Raw genomic sequence first — 12909 nt, 5'->3', positions numbered from 1 at the left:
AGAAGCGAAGAAAAACCAGAAGATGAGCATCGCAGCAAGATTGGAAGGCTCATGAAGAGGCGAGCTCAATATCATCTTCCAGAATCTAGCCACGAGGGCGGCTCAAGCAGCACACATACATAAAAAAAATACATTAATAGTGATAACGCCTCGAATAAAAATGAAATCTTCTGAAGGTTCCCGTCTCAATTTGCATATTGAGCAGATTGAACCGAGTCAGCTTGTCGGGTTCCTAAAGGCGACAGCGACCCCGTCAATTTATTCGACCCTCTGAAGAGGGAGATAAAGTGGGAAAGGGAAAACGGGTAAGGGAAGCTGCAAGGTCTTTCCTGTATACCACAGCCGCGTATCCTCGTGCCATCTCTCCCTTATGTTCCTTACATCTCAACGATACGAGAAACAGCGCGAGACACGGGAGAGTGAATGAGACGGACCAAGCGCTGCTTCCTATACATGCTGCATCCTCGGCACTTCGGTTGCGTGCAGTCCTGTCGCGATTTCCCCGCGCACTCCTTGCTTATTACGTGATGGCCATGATTATGAAAGCGGCAGCCCGTCGTCAAAATGATCTGCAGGGTCAGCGTGTATGCGCGCGAGCCCTGCCTCTGCGTTTTCCATACTTTAAGCTTTAGGCGCCATTCGGATTGCATTCTGAGCGTGATGTCCCAGAAGGGTGGCGTGACATGTCAGACTGGGAACTGCCCCTACGCGCACTGAACACAACGACGAACCCAGATGCTAGCGCAAGCTTTGTTCTATTTGTCTGTTCTCGAGTACGTTATGCCCCTTTGTTCGACTCTAGGAGAGTTTCCACCGCGACACGTCCGCTGTTGGCCTGTAGTTCAAGGCAATGCGGCAGAGACGCAAAGTAGCGCTCGTGTCTGAGCGTTAAACGCACAGGAGGTCTTTTATGACGATGGTATTGCAACGCTGGTTTTTCGGGTTCGCTCAATTTAGCATTGCCCTTGGCAACGCCATTTGACGCATGTTTATATGGAACAGTTATGATTATGACGCTACAATAATTTGATGGTGCTGTCTGCCGAATAGCTACGCCTGTATGAAATTCTGAAAAATTACGCCGCGTAAAGGGGTCTGGCGTACCTTATTTCCTGTCTTTATACACTTAAAAAGGGGACTTCACGCAGACCGAAGAATTATGTCGAATTGAATATAGCGCTGCTCTGAAGGTGTACGATGCGAGGCACAATGAGCAAAGTAACAGTAAACATACACAACTTCCCAACGTACCAGTATAAGCGACGCCTGGCAGCCACGCTAATACCAGTCCGACAGCGAGGGTCACTCTGCCTAGGCAGCACCACCTCGCCCGGTAATCTCGACGCGCTTCAGGTGGCGTTAACGCCACGTCCGGACGCATTAGCCAGCTGCGTCCGAGACTGCTACAGAGCAACTGTGGGCCCGAAACACGAGAAGCGAGGAGCCGGGTGTTTCACCACTGGCCGTCAGCTCGCTTGGCGCAACGCGTACAGAAGACTCGTTTGTTAGTTGCTTTTTGCCGTGAGGAGGAAAGCTGAGAACAGTGATGCTTTGCCGGCTCCCGTGGTTTAGATTTATGTTATTTTTTTTTTGCTTGAGAGAGAAAGAGATATATATATATATATATATATATATATATATATATATATATATATTATATATATATATAATATATATATATATATATATATATATATATATATATATAATTATATATAGATATACAGGGTCTTTTTATTCGTTATGTTATGCTGTAGCTTAACAGGATACGTTCGCTGCGTTGTCCTACCTTTTGCTGTTGTGCCTGGAACACATTCCACTGTGAGAACGATGCATCAACGCTTCTTTATTTTTATTTTTTTTTTCTGTTATTGACATTGTTTCTCGTTGACGAAAAACGAGACCACAGCGAAACGAATTAGCCTCGTAACGAAAGCGGTGACGAGTTAATCTTACTGAGGATTATCGGGAGGCTCGAAGGTGTGTGTCCGTATAGTGCAGAGCTAAGGCCGTATAATGAAATAACAATATCGGACGGACAGAAAAAACTTTATTGAGAAAAAGCACCTGCAAGATTGCCGTCCCGGGCTCAGGCCACCCGGGCATTACGTGCGGTGAGGCAGAGCCTTTCCACCGCTGCCCGGGCCCGCTGGTGAAATGAGGTTTTACATGCGAAGAACCCATGCCAGCTTTGATATATAGAAAAAGCAGCCTGTAGTAATTATTATGTCGTAGTGAAATTCAACCAAATTCAATGGATGCCACCTTTGAAAGCCGTGGAATTTGGTTGAATGTCACTACGACAAAAAATTACTAGAGGCAGATTGTAAGGTTCGGGAAAAACCAGAGAGTTGGGGAGGGCCGTTGGCGCCAGTATGCCGGCACCGGGTCCCACGTAAACAGAGGGACGGCATGGGGGTTACAGACATCTGTCACCGGGGGCAAGTTGGCGCCGCGGGAAGGCAGTGGGTGGCCGGTGGCGGCGTCGTTTCCTGAAAGCACCCCCCCCCCCTCCCCCGAGTGCGTGCTATCCCGCGGAAACAACTCGGGAGTCGGGAGGTTACCTCATCTGGAACACTGTACGTCATCCCTTCGGTGGAGCGCTTTCCCCGCGGGTGCGGCCGCATGGATTCTAGGAACTGGCGTGCCAGAGCTGGCGGGACCACGTGACCACAGTGGGGAAAGGGGTGCTCGGGAGGAGGAAAAGAGGCCCGACCGTGGGAAGTAGAGCAGTCTGTGCAGGGCGGCTTTACTGCGAGGCAGTACTCGGTTCTCCCGAGGTGTGGACGATGTCCAACGTAGACGCTCTGACCTTGTAAATACGCTGTAAATATGTTGTTTTTGTAACCATCTGTATATAAACTGCTTTAATTCTCCATGATCTCCGAGCCCCTGCCTGCAAATCGCCACCACGACCGTCGCTGACGGGGCACCTCGGTGACGAACCTTCACAAGCCTGGTGATCAGCCTCTGGCTGAAACGCGATTATCGGATCACGGGTAAAGGACCCAAAACTTTACTCAGCTCAGACTTCAAGCATCTCGCGACGGCGAAGGGATTCAGCAGGCCGTGAAGGGGAGGCAACGCTTCGGCAGCGGGTCAAGATTCCGTGTCGAGCACTCGGCGCGGGCGGAGAGAAAGCAGCGGCATCAGCAAAGCAGTGCAGCACGGGGACCAGGGTCCTAAGGACGCCAGGAGACAGCCGTGGGAGTCGGCTGGCCCGCTTCTTCAAGTCATCTACCGGGCGCCGGCGGATCGAAGCGAAGGGCTACAGCAAAACCAGCGCGGAAGGGAGGACAGGAGCTACGCAGCGTCGGGTACGTCTCGACGGGTGAGTGCTCTTCTTTCTTCTTCCGCCTGGGCCTGTGCACTGTGTTCGGATTGGCTAGGTAGGGGTGTAAATGGAAACACGGTTCGCCTATCTAAATCCAGACAGACGCACGACCAGCGGCATGGGCGACGCTAGCGACAACGAGGAGGTCGGAAACGAGGTCACCGGTCTGGAGGGCCAGAGAGCCATTCAGAAGTAGAAGTTCTCAAAATGAAAATCAGATTGAGAGAGTTAGAACTGGAAATTGCAAGAGAACAACGTGGCTCCGGGCCGACCCGCGCGGTAACGGAGGGCAGGAGAACCACGGTGAATGCGACATTTTTCAAAATTGATTAGCAGCGTGCTGCCAAAGTTCCCGACGGAAGCCGAGGTCCCGGTATGGTTTGAGGCTGCCGAGAGCGCGCTGGAAAGGTACGAAGTACCAAAAGCTTGGTGGGGCCAGATTATTTTTCCATTGGTCGCGGAAAAAATCCCATTTTTGTCGACGCGCTTGGCACCACCACAGCATAGGGACTACGAGGTACTGAAAGGCGCGGTACTCGAGGAAATGAAGCTTCCGCAGGAGAATACCTCCGCCGTTTCCATGGGGCGAAAAAGCGAGCGGCAGAAGGGTGGCGCGCGTTCGCGACCAGGCTGCAGAGCTACTTGCGTTGTTACGTGGAGGCGAGAGGCGTGAGTACCTTTGAGGAGCTCGTCGACCTTTTTACCGCGGACCAGATGAAAGACAGCTTGTCGGAGGCCGCCTTAAAATATGTAACGCTCCAAGAGGGAGGAGCTGGCGCAAGGCCCACGAAATTGCGGCGTTAGTCGTAACATTTGAGGAAGCGGAAGGCGAAAACGGTGGTGTGAAAAAGTCGGAACGCAAAATCATTGATACAATGACCACGGGCCCAAAGGATCGGGCTAAACCACTAGCGCGGGAGCCCACAAAGGCGCGGGGTTGCTTCCTATGCGGGAGCATGGACACTTGAAGGCGGATTGCCCGCGAGCGGAAATCGCGACGCCGCGGCGTCTGGCTCTCAGGAGAGGATAGGTTTGTCCGCACGCGTATCGGCGACGGCGATAGTTGCAGGAGGGCATGAACGCGAGCCCATCGGATTATTTTGCGGAGACGTTGGGGTTCGCGCCATTCTTGACACGGGCACTGACGTCACGGTCGTCCGGGAGAGCGTAGTCCCGCCGGAGCTTGTGCAGCCGCAGGGTCAATTACACTGATCTCCGCGTTCGGGGAGAGGTACGTGCAAGGCTGACAATGCTGCCGCTGGCGCTCGCGCGTGGCCCAGTAATCTTCGCGGACGGTAAGGCAGCAGTGCCGGTGTTGTGCGCGCTGCGGACAACTAAGGGCACGCACTGACTGTTTGTTGTCCGAGGATGCGTGGAAGTTGCTCAAGGAGGCGGATGGAGTTAGACAACAGACCGCGCACGCACCGCAGCCTGATATGCGGGCGAAGCCGTCGAGGTGTTCGAGTGAGCGAGGCCGTGTTAGCGTTCGACGATCAGTGCTCCGGAAAAATGTTCCCTAAGCGGAAGGGACCGGGTAGGGTCCGCGGCAGACACCGTTGGCGACGCCGACGGGGCAAAGATAACGCGTAGTCGCTGGCGCTCCAGGGCTAGAACGGCACATCACAGAAAGGGGGCAGCGCCCATGTCAACGAGGGTCCGGTGTTGCGCGTGCCAAATGCATGGCGGTATCCGAGTAACAGTGCCGGGCAGTCGGCGGGGGGGAGTGCTGCTCCCTTTGTGCACCAGCAGTACGGAACTAAGTCTGTGAACTCCGTGCCGCGGTTGACATTTTGTGCACGCGTTTTGCACGCCTCTGAAACCGTGTCACCCACAACTGCGAGGTGGAAGTGTGTGTGCGCAGTGGACGGTTATTGACGGACGTACATGAACGTTATTTTTTTGTTTTTACCTTCGCCGGGTCTCCCCTGTAACTGGAGACCCTGGCCCACTGTGTTTATTGCCGCGTAACGCAACGTTAGACAGTTGCCATGTTCCTTTTTTTTTCTTGTGGAAAATCGAGAGCGTGTTGACGCAAGTGTCGTGGTGCATACATGTTTAGCGTTGCGAAGGGCCATTAACCCTTAGCCGAGTACGGAGGACTTAAGGTTTCCCAAACCTTTTTTTGTTTCATTGTTGTTCCCATAAGACGCGTCGGCCTCTTATGTGAAGCTTAAGGGGGGCGTGTAAGGTTCGGGAAAAAACAGAGAGCTTGGGGAGGGCCGTTGGCGCCAGTTTGCCGGCACCGTGCCCCACGCAAACAGAGGGACGGCGTGGGGTTTACAGACATCTGTCAACGGGTCAAGTCGGCGCCGAGGGAAGGCAGTCGGTGGCCGGTTGCGGCGTGCCGGCGTCGTTTCTTGAAAGCACCCCCCCCCCCTCCCCCGAGTGCGGGCTGCCGCGAAAACAACTCGGGAGGTGACCTCATTTGGAACACTGTGTAACGTCATCCCTTCGGTGGAGCGCTTTTCCCTCCGCGGGTGCGGCCGCATGGTTCTAGGAACTGGCGCGCCAGAGTTGGCGGGACCACGTGGCCGCATTGAGGAAAGGGATGCTGAGAAGGAGGAAAGAGGCCGACCGGGAAAGTAGGTGAGTCTGAGCAGGGGTGTTACTGCGAGGCAGTACTCGGGTCTCCCGAGTGTGGGCTATGTCCAACGTAGACGCTCTGACTTTGTAAATATGCTGTAAATATGTTGTTTTTGTAAACCATCTGTATATAAACTGCTTTAATTCCTCCATCATCTCCGAGCCTCTGCCTGCAAATCGCCACCACGACCGTCGCTGACGGGGCACCTCGGTGACGAACCTTCACAAGCCTGGTGATCAGCCTCTGCTGAAACGCGATTATCGGATCACGGGTAAAGGACCCGAAACTTTACTGAGAGCACAATAACAACAAAGAGAGAGAGCGTATACTGTTCCCTGTCTCCTCTGTTTTTATTGCGCTCCTATCGAAACTGAAAGCATGCTGCAAATCACTTTCCTTGCTACAATATCTGCTACAAAACGCTCTTGGTGATCCCATTGTATGTGCAGAAAAAAGGTACATTATACCTCTGCCGAACGAACGTTCATCGTACCCAATATCCCCGCTCAACTGTTTCCACGGTGAGCACCTTTTTACAAGAAAAAACCGTAGGTTAAAGTATAATTGTTAGCGAAGCATGCGCCAACAAAGCGTAGATATTTCATATACTTAAAACGCCTCGCTGTCGATTCCATGTTCGAGCAACACCACCTAGATTATTGGCTCGGGCCCCTGTCGGGCCCGATCTGCGGTCGGGCCGGGCCGGGCCGGGCCCGGTCTGGCTTTGAGTCACCGGCCGGTTCGGGCGGGTAAACTTTAACGAGCTCCGGCCGGGCCGAGAATTCCGGCCCATGCAGTGCTCTAGTAGCAATTACTCTAAGGCTACAACAATTATAAAAAAACTAAACGGAAAAAGCAATTAGAAAACTAATTAAGAATCTCTTTCGCGATCATGCACTCTTCAAGAGAACTGTCGTAGCACAGTGTGTTTACAGCGATAATGTGCATCCCGACGAACAGAAAACAAATAACGAAACAAAAAATACAAAAATATTGATCCTTCTTAATGCGGCTCTTGCCAAGGAAGCAGCAAAAAAAAAATGAACCATAGTTTAGCTGACGCACACCTCACCCTCAATACGCTAACATGTATTCTATGCGCTCCCTACCCCGTCAGGTCGTTTCGTTTAGTGGCAACTTTTGGAAGCACATGTTGTGCAGATGCCCCTCTCATATCAACTGTTATGAGATGATGTCTACGAAAATTCCGTGCACATTTCATTTCTGCAGAACCGTGGCTTCGGCGAGTTGGTTAATGATCGTACTTTCGGGGGCAACGCTAAGGAACACACGGACAGAGACGCGTAGTATAAGACGGCCGCTCTCGTATGTTTTTGTCTCGATTATTTCCTTCCATTGCGCCCCCCCCCCCCCCTATTTTTACAGTCGCGTGAGTGGCTGCCGTGCATCAATATAGTTCTCTAGCATCGTCTATCAGTCTTTTTTTTTTTTTTAACGGAGTGAAACGAGTTGATTACTCTCATCTCCCCCTTTACGAATTCTTTCCTCTCAATAAGCCCCATTTTTGAAACGCACTTCAATTCATCATACGACGCTATTATACAGCGCGGCCGCAATATTCGAGCGTGGCAAGCACGGCTACACAATGCATCATTCGTGTCCACTAGAGAGGAGCCAGTGTTCCAATTGCATCACATACCGAGTCCCTCATAACACCCACTTCGCTGTTACATCAGGTCGCACGGAAGCCCCGCTAAATTCGATCGTCTTTTCGTTCTCGTATATACACAGAATCTGAAATTCCGGTCGTTACATTCACCCAGGAACAACCTTTATATCCTCTGTTGTCATCCTCGATCGCCGAAACACGTGAATGGTATTGTAAGAGAGGGTAAAATGGCAGGAGAGAAAGGGAGTACGAATTCCGAGGTTCTAGCCGGCAAGTGAGAAGCGCGAAGAAAGGAGAGGGTGGCGGCACAAATGTGAAGGGTTGAGGGAGAGGGGGTGGAGGCGTTTGTAGAGGCGCAGATTGGAGCCCAGCCCTTGACACGGCTTTCTGCTGCGCGACTCTGGAGCATCGATCGGCTCGCGGAGTCTCGGCCGCGGGAGCGGCCATCATGAAGGATGCACACGCCCAGGAAGCTGCGAGTAATATGTCTCTACGCGAAAAGAGGAAGAAGAGAAAAAAGAAAACGAGGGAGAAGAGAGAGCGAGAAGGGCGTAAAAGGAGGGCCTTGTCTTCTAGAGCGCTCCTCTCGCTTCGCGCGAGTTTTCCCGCCGTTGATCGCGATCATCCCGGCGTAATGGACTTCCGGCGGCCAGGAATGGGCGCCCTCTTATTGATCACCCGCATCAGCTGAGAATCAGCTGCTAAGTCTATTGACGCCGCTTCTTTCGGCGAGACCCAATCTACGTGCCTGCCTGCCCAAGTTGGCCGGACGGCCTAAAAGCAGCAAATGTCTATTCGCCCGACTGTCTCTGAGGTGCGGTCTATATATATACACGGTTGCTCTTCCGACAGGATTTGTTCCTTCGCGGCTCATTTCGGCGTTGAGCCCGCGAAAGTGTTTTCGCAAGCGGTGTTTGTTTGACTCGCGGGATTCGGGACTAAGTGTAGCTACTATAGAGGACTCTTTCCCATTTAGGACTGGGCGTTGAAATGGCAGCGAGATGACAGCGGGAGAACGTGCGCGAAGGGACGAGCTTTTCGGTGATGCCGTTATTCTGCGGTGACATGTCGCGCATTGAAGAAAACGGCTTTCAGCAGTGACACTATATACGTCGATGCTCGAAGCCATACTATTCGTAGAATAATGACTCCACGGTGAAATGGCGAAAAGCGCAGATTTCGTTTTCGGTGAGTGCGAACAGAATGATCCGGCCACCATATATGGCGTGCGCAAGTGGTGACATCCTGACACGCAGCTAGTCAGCGTGTCAGAGATGGCTAAACCAGTATGCAGAGGTAAGCCGCTGAAACATGTGTATACAGTGCTCCAATCGCTGAGTGAGCTGTCTTCGTTTTGGATGACCATGCGTTATTGTTTGGTGTGCCGTCACGTTGCGGACACGGGGAATTAATAATGTGGCAATCAGTTCTGCGAAAGCCCACATTGTGAGGAAATTGAAGACAAAAGTGTTATCGCTCTATCTTTATAATGTTGGGTTTTAGGTCCCAAAGCCACATGGTTAGGGGACGCCGTATTTGAGGGCTCTGGAAAGTTCGACCACCTGGGGCTCTTTAACATGCAACTAAATCTATGTTCACGGACCTCTAGGTCCACCAATCCACCCTATCGTGCACAAAGGTGCGAACAAATCGTGCTAGCTCAGATCCATGCCGAAGAGCAACTACATAGGAACGGCGTTGGTGCCGGGTTCAATCTCCGGACACGGACAAATTTCTGCTTTAACCGAGAACCCCTGTTACTGAGAAAACCGTCGCGGGCTTCCTTAGCAGCTTCGTACACATAACAATGTCAATGTCGGCCTAATGGGTCCGCATAATTCAAGGAAAACACAGCGGCTTCTTGAAACGGGAGCAAGAGCACAAAAAAAAAGAAAAGAAAACTACGAGCCTCAAGAATTCGTTCCGTTTCCCTTGAATTCATTCTACTCCAATGTGTATACGACAGTTTCAACGTGAAAGCCTAGATGCCAACTGTGACTATCAAACGCCAAAAGTGACTGTAGTGACTGTAGGTGCCACACGAGTGATGCAAAAGACCCTGATGACGTAACCATATGGCGCCATCATAACGTCACAGCTCGCCAAACATTGAGACGTCTTCATGACATCACTATGGCGTTACATAACGTGATGACACATGATGACACCATCGCTTGACATCGTCACTTGGTCAAAGGTGGGCCGATCCCGAAGGCACTGCAAAACCATGAGGTGCAAAAAGCTTCCAATGTCTCCGATCCCGGAGGCAGTGCGAAACTACGTTGGGCGCAGAAAGCTTTCGGATGGGATCAATGCAATCGGCTGAGAAGAAAGTGAAAAAGAAGGCGTATTTTGCCTTCGAGTCGTCTTATGCAAGTGACACCACGGGAATTTTCGTTGTGCTCCCGAACGAAACGTTATTTTTCCTATTCAGCAGAAAGCCGTGTGCCGTGCATCGAGATGCGTGTGTATCGTGTTGGGCGCTAATTTGTTGTTTATTCAGCGCAGCCGTTTCGTCACGGCGATTGTCAGCGATAACGAAGGGGCGAAATAAATAAATTCGTCGCGGCTCCAAGCGACGCGAATCGCCATCCTGTATAGAGACGCCCGCAGTGCGTGCGGCGATCGGAGGGATATGCGCCAGCGCGCGTGGCCGCGTACAGGCAGGACGTGTGCGCCAGGGTTTTCCGCGATCGCCGCTGTTGCTGCGTGCAAGCGCGGAGGCGCGAGGTTCGAGGGGTTGCGCTGCGGGGCGATAATTATTCCCGATAAGCGTAATTCGATTTACAACCTCCGATGCAAGAAGGAGCACGGGCTGCCCGATGTAGCCAGAGTGCCCGGGGACCCAATTGCGTTAATGGGCGATGGCCCGGCGACTCGATAGCGCGCGCGCGGCAAACCATCGGCGGAAAAGCAACGAGGAACAATTGCGCGCTTGCTCGCGTGCCTATGTGCGCGTCGTGTCTGTTTGTGAATGCGGTGTGTGCTATGATATGAAGAAGTAAGAGTCAGAAACAGACACGGCGTATATTTGCAGAAGCAGCGGAGAATATCGAGTGGATCACTGGGCGCAGACTGCACAGTTTTGCACGCACGTTCGCTAACGGGAACAACGAGTGGTCGTTTGCACTTCATTTGAGCATCGTGATCAATGAAAATAAAAAGAAGGAAAACGAAGCCGGGAGCCTCGATCTGGAAATCGACGCAGTCGTTTTGCCTGGCGTTCTAAAATCGCGCATGTTCATATTAAAAGGTTGGTGACGTCGCCTTCATCTTTTGTTCCTCGATTGTGGTGGTATACATCGTACAGATGTATAAATGGCTTACACTGACGTCACTGAAAGCGCCGTGCTGGAGCGCCAGCATGTGGGGACGCGACGTTTCCGGTGTCACATTCATGTTATCAAAACATAACATGCAGGTTATTTCATATTCAAGCACAGAGACGTTCTGCCACGTCGTTTTCACATAGACGCACCTTGTTTGTCGTCAAAGCCGCCATCGTGAATTCCCAATTCCTTTCAGAAGCTGCGTCCATGACGCAGCTTCTGAAAGAAATGACGTCACGTGCAAGCTATCTATTAAGTTGTTATTAACGTTCTTTTGCACACAGAGCAAGAAACAGTACACGAATACACGACACTGCAGTTGCTACGAACATATCAAGTTAGATAATCACACGGCTCCAAATACATTAAAAAAAAGTACACTGATCAAATCAGGCGCGTTACTACTTTTGTAATGTCTGGGACTTTGGTGACAAACGCTGTCATCAGACTGCTGAAAACTCGAGGCCCAGTCTCTGAATTATGTTGAACTGAGGTGGAGTTCAGCGTTTTATCTGCTATATGTATACGAAGATGCGCACATAACGTGCACATGGTCCCACGACTTATGAACACATTCGGTCAAACACAAAGAGCCAGAGTTGAAGTTCACTTTCTAGAAGAGTTCCACCTCAGAGTATGTCTACAACAACGAAAAGGTACCAAAGTGGTTGGTACATATTGCTTCCATCGTAAAAAAATCATGCGAAAGAAACAAGGAAAACAGAAGACGAGATAAACCAACACGAGTGTTCGAGTTTGCAGTGTCCAATTAAGAAGCTAAGCTTTATCTGCTGTCTGTATGCAGTACTGAGCTCAAATGTCGCACTTTCACTCCACTCGCATCACACACTGGAACGGCAGAAAAGAGGACCCATATTTACCTTCTCAGCGAACGAATGCAGCGGTGACCAGGAAAACGAATTATGCAGACTCGCAATTACCCACGAATTACTACGTTTTATCGCCTGTACCATAACAACTCGGACTTTACCGTCGTAGGAGCGCACACACTTTATGGCAGGAAGCGAGCAGGGGATTCTTATTCTTGTAAGACCATGCAGGTTGCACACCAACCAATTCCACCCGAGTGACGAAAAGTGGAGGACTTCAGACTGGAACTGAGCTAGTCGGGAGGTAAATGGGGCTTGAGACTTCTGCGAATTCTGAGCGAGCAGTGCAATTGCACTAGCCCCCCCCCCCCCCTCCCCCCAAAAAAGAAAGAGAGGGAGAGACAGAAAAGAGAAGAAAAGTAAGTTGTCATGTGGCACACTTGCTCACTTCAAGAAAATATAAACAAAATAGCGGTTAACCCCGTCGAGCTATGCCTCGGTTTCCTTTGAAACGGAGGAAAAAAGAGGAGCATCCGCCGTAACTGCTGGGTTAAAAAGAAATTAAAAAAAAAAAAAAAACGAACACACAGCCAAGCAGCCACGCCTTTGGACACCAGCAAATGGTTCACTTGTACCGAGTGGCGGCAGCGATCAGACAGACCGCTGTCAAAGAAGAAAGTCATTTTTTTTTTTTCGTGGAGAGGGGGGGGGGGGGTGAGAGGGTTTAGTTTAGCTGTCCACGCTTCCTACAACATTTATCTTCTTCCCAAACGTCGTGGCAGGCTTTTAAGGCGTTAGCTGAGCTTTGAGACGCCTAGATAATCTTTCACGTTCTTGTCCTTTCTGTTCAAGACTCTGCACGGCGAATGACAATGGCTGCTGCAAGTCAAAAAACGAAAAAAACAAAACAGGAAATGGAATAAAAGATTACGGCCTTACATTCTCCGAGTCAACCGTTCGCGTACCCTTTCATGCATCTGTCAAAGAATTGGAGAAAACAATCAAGTGACAAATGGTCTCCGAGTGACACGAGTGCCGGAAAAGAGAAAAAAGAAAGTTGAAGCTGGGTGCATTCGTGGTCAGAGACGCGTTTTTTAGCAAGAAGTGCCTTGTAAGTGAGGCGGAAGTCAGGAGAGTGGAAAGAAAGAAGGTTGACAAGTGCTTTCACGTTCACTGTTTTTTTTTTTTTTCGCAGCTGGAGT

The sequence above is a fragment of the Rhipicephalus sanguineus genome, chromosome 3 (genome assembly GCF_013339695.2).
Source record: "Rhipicephalus sanguineus isolate Rsan-2018 chromosome 3, BIME_Rsan_1.4, whole genome shotgun sequence".
Taxonomy (NCBI): domain Eukaryota; kingdom Metazoa; phylum Arthropoda; class Arachnida; order Ixodida; family Ixodidae; genus Rhipicephalus; species Rhipicephalus sanguineus.
Note: the sequence above shows the minus strand (reverse complement) of the source record.